The sequence below is a fragment of the Amphimedon queenslandica genome, unplaced genomic scaffold (genome assembly GCF_000090795.2).
Source record: "Amphimedon queenslandica unplaced genomic scaffold, v1.1 AMPQUscaffold_10465_Cont16900, whole genome shotgun sequence".
Lineage (NCBI taxonomy): Eukaryota > Metazoa > Porifera > Demospongiae > Haplosclerida > Niphatidae > Amphimedon > Amphimedon queenslandica.
Window position 1 is genome coordinate 1 of NW_003549271.1, and position 4,662 is coordinate 4,662.

The 4,662-nt window shown below is 35.9% G+C and overlaps 1 long non-coding RNA gene across 1 annotated transcript; it reads left to right on the top strand.

Moving 5' to 3' along the window:
- Positions 1-578: 578 nt before the first annotated feature.
- Positions 579-4,441, top strand: LOC109590129 (uncharacterized). The gene is made up of 3 exons (XR_002189164.1): positions 579-743; positions 808-824; positions 4,077-4,441. It is a non-coding gene; the product is annotated as an uncharacterized LOC109590129 (long non-coding RNA).
- The last annotated feature ends 221 nt before the right edge of the window (positions 4,442-4,662 follow it).

Genomic DNA, 4,662 nt, shown 5'->3' on the forward strand with positions numbered 1-4,662 from the left:
AATCTAGGCTACTGCTTCATTATTATGAATGGACTAACAATAGTTACTATAGTAACTGATTATTCCATTATGTACTGTATGGTACTATAATAATAATAATACATTGGAAACTATTTTAGTGGTTGCTGTTAATGTTGTGTCTTCCATGCTTTAATTACCGTATTTCCTCGAATAGAGCTGCTCTTCGAATAGTAGCCGCAGTTAATTAAAATTTAATTAATTAATGTGCCACGTGTGCTCATTCGAGTGCTTGTTGTTGTTCTCCGGCAAGCCCTATAGTTTCTCTCCTATTACTGGGTTCCATATTGCCTTGTAGACACTAGACATGGTGGCCTCTGACAACACTATCAATTTCCATGTCTCCCAACGTTTAGCTTGAGTTTGCTTGATTTACAATGGTGCGCACTCATGGTGAATGATGGGTGCGGTCACGTGCAGGTGTGACCAGCCACATGTTTGCTAGGAGAGAAATAGTAGCCACCCTCGAATAGTGACCGCCCTCGAATAGTAGCTCCCGTCAACTTAAGCTGAAATTTATAGTAGCCGTGGTTAGTAATCGAAGAAATATGGTGCATTGACAAGAAAATTTTTTATTTATTCTCTATCCATACCCCAAATACTTTATGATCCCATTGTTTACAAAATGCTCTTTGTTTTCTTATGCAGTTCCTCCATCTCTTAAACCACCTGCTCCTTCTCCTCCTATAGAAGAACAAGAGAATTATGATGAAGTGCCACGTGAAGTAAGAGTTTATTATTATGATATGATACTTATTATTACTAATGTTGTGTTTTTGTTTACTATAGGGAACTATCATTGAAAGGTCAGTAGTAACAGATGCCCATCATTGTATGAATTGCTTTATTATTAGTGTGTACTTTGAATGTAAAGTCAGTGCTTCTTTATAGCATGCATGCGTAGTCTATGGTTTTTCTAAAATTTTTAAAATGATTGTACTCAATGGTTTGATTGAAAGTGACTCAAGGCCTTTCTACACTTGAACCGGTTCCAGAAGTCGGCTCATTAATGCGCATGGAATGAGCATCAAGTGATTCCACACTATCATCAGGATCATGTATATTTTGATAGCATTTCTGATCCAGCTAGCTGCCATTGGTTATCTATTGAATGTGCATTCAAACCACATATGGAGGTGGTTTGGCTTAATGCACATTGAAGTCAATGAGCATCAGGTGTGGAATGACTGGAACCGGTTTCAAACCAGTTCAATGCGCATTAGAAGTGCTAGTGTAGAAAGGCCTTAAAACTTGTATAGAGTACATACATGTACATGTACATGCATACTGGAAATGTAATGCATTTACATATACAGTGGAACCTCTGTATAACGGTCACCATTGGGAACTGGTCCTTTGGCTGTTATAGAGGGGTGGTCTTTATTGAGGGGTTTCAGTTTAAAGTGTATAACTTAAGAGATATTTAACTGTGTTGCGTTCTTAAGTATCTTGATTCATTCTTCAGGTTAATACAAAGATCCTGCAGGTACCAGGTAGTATGTAGATGTAGCAGGGAAAATAAGGGAATTACAGCAAGAAGAAAGGGCATGCTCATGGGTGGGGCTACACGTGACGTTTTATGATGAAAACATCCGGTTTAAGTGATGGGTGTGGCCACATGGCCGTTAAATTAAATTAGAGTAAATGAAAGGGATAGGAAACCACCGTAAAATTTATGTGCATGTCATGCGTTGCCTAGTGACGTATGCAAGTTGTTGTTTTTCTTACCGGGAAACTAGGAAAATGGAGGACCATCACTGGACTTCTCGGCTTATAATTCGTGTCTGATATAGAGTACAGCTACAGTTCCAGGTCAGCTGCAAAGATCAAGATCATATCTATCCATTGATACCTGGCTCAGAAGGACTGCACTAATGGTTCGAATGAAATCCTATCTTGAACTCTCACTGTCAAGTTGTCCAAACCCTTGTGAAAAATCCCAGCAAAATCTTATAAGGTTTTTCATGATTTCACATGATTATACAAGAAAACATAAGATAGTAATCTTGTAAAATCTTAACACAGAAATTCTTGCAAATTCTTATTTAAGATTTGATAAGATTTGAACAAGCTGTCAGATCTTGTGAGATCTATCATAACTATAATTCTTGTAAGAATTTAAAGATCTTACGAATAAAGGAATATATCAGAAAATGTAAGATCATGCCTCACTTAAATCTTGTAATACCACACCTTGTAAGAACTAAGATGATCTTGTTAAATTGAAATCTAATAAGATCTTACAAAATCTAGTAAGTTTATGATCTTGAAGAATCATCCATGATCACACGACACATAAGATCACTCATTAAGTCATTAAAGATCTTGAAAGATCTTACAAATTGCATGACGTCACAGGAAGTGGTAGACAACCCACGATAGCCTTTACAATAATGGCAGTATATAAAGAAAGTAAAATTTCAACATAATTAAATCAAAAAGTTAATGAAGTTCACATTAACCTTCACATCATTAAGTAATTCATTTATGCAATGTAAGATCTTGCTCAGATCTTACTGTTACATCTATTTTTCATAAGCTGAAACTTCATGTAAGAACTCAGCTAATATTTAAAGATCTTGATAAAGCAAGATCCCATGATATCTTTCATGTTTGTTCCAAAATCAAGTAAGATCTTGCTGTGATCTTCTAAGAATTTGGTAAGATCTTGAGAAAGATCCTGTAAGATCTTGCTTACATTTTGATAGCAAGATCTAACACTATCTTACATAATCCTTGTTTCAAAATCAGGTAAAATCTTGTGAAATATTAGCAAGAATCTTGTTAAGAATTTTAAAGAAACTTAACAAGAATCTTGCTGGGATTTTTCACAAGGGAACTGCCGATTTTGTTTTGTACCTTTTTCTGAAAGTCAATTTTATGAACCATCTATTGGTGTTCAAAAGACATTAACCAATGTTATAACTGAGGTCTTGAGACATGTTCTAATAGGAAATATTGCATGGCTGTGATTTCTAAGCTAAAAGTAGACCCAAATTTTGCTTTTGTTTTGTACCCTTAGCTCACCAGTAACAAATACTCTAGCCTTAAACTTTTTTGTATCAGTCTGTACTTCAAATGCGGAGGTCTTTCACATGTTTTGGGGCTTTCCTTCTATTTTATAGATAAAATAAAAATAAATATTCACTTTTACAAATTTTCACAATTAGAGATAACTTTGAATGATATAAGAGCATAAATATCATATGAAAGAAAATAGAATGTTTAGCACAGCCATAAAGAAGGTACTACATAGCAAAGAAGCTATTCATTTTGTTTCTGGAGCTCAGGATGCAGCAGAGAAGTGCCCTTGTCATCAGCGCAGGACCTTATTCTAATTTTTCATACACCATTTTACTCTAATAATCCGTTCAATTTAATACGGTATTAGCAACTAGCATTTCCTGCCAGGAACGGTGGTTTCCTATACCTTTCATTTACTCTAATATCTATGTTAAAGAGAAGTTTTTTTCAATGCTTTATGCTGTGTTGGGGACGTTTTGAATGCTCGTTTTACGCAATAGAGAGGTGGTCGTTCTTCAGGGGTTGCCTTAACAGGCAAGTAAGTGTAGTTTGCATCCGGACCTGGACATTTGGCTGTTATATGATAGACGGCCGTTAGTTAGGGGTGGTCATTAAGCGAGGTTCCACTGTATGTACTGTATAGCGGGAAATTTTGGAGGGAATTAAATTTGGCGAATTGGCATTTTGATAGCCATTTACTAAAATAAAATCCACCATTTTGAGCCATTATATGCATGCTCAATGGCACGTGGCCACTAATTCGCCAAATTAAAGTTTGCCAACCTTATGCATATAACTGTTTTGAAAAATTAATGCATAGAATAGTACACAAAAAATAAAAAAAATTATAACCTTATATTTTTAAATAATAATTAAGCATATACTTCTAATGGTGGTCATAATTTTCAGCCTCAAACTATTACATGTATGACTTTTTGGATAAAGTCTCTAGCATTATACTAAAAGCCACTGCTTCATATTGTACATTGTACCTAGCTAATACACATGTATGTTACTCTTTTACTTATTACTAGTGAGGAGCCAGATGAAGAGCTGTAAGATAACTGTGCTGCTACTTTTGTTCCTCAAGACACCTTTTCCCCTCCTCCTCTCCCTCCCTCCTCCTCTCGCTCACCTCAACGCTTCCTCTATCTCTTCCAAGGAGTAACAGCATCAATACTCTTGAAAGGGATGCTTTACCTTATCCACCTTCATCTCCTAGTGCACAGAGGAAAGGGTAAGGACTATAGAGTATATTAGATATTTGGGGGATTTCCTCCAAACATTGATATAATCACTGTTAGATTTAGAGAGATTTTACGAGTCTTTTAGTCTCACATATTTGGTCTAGGTGCCTTGAAATGTCTCCTTTTTTTCAGCTTTTTGTTTCTCATATTTAGCCTACAGTAAGTCTCCCTTTTTTAGTTAAATTGGTCTCCCAAAATTTATTTTCTTCACTTGACATGTATTATTAGTATGGTGAAAGTCATGTGATTGACAAGTTTGCAGGGTCAAGCAACCTGCAAAGCACTTTATGATAGCAGTGTCACCAGACACAGATACTGGGGAGGATTGGAAACTGGATCATGTGTGCCACTTTTCGCAGTTCGATTAGTGATT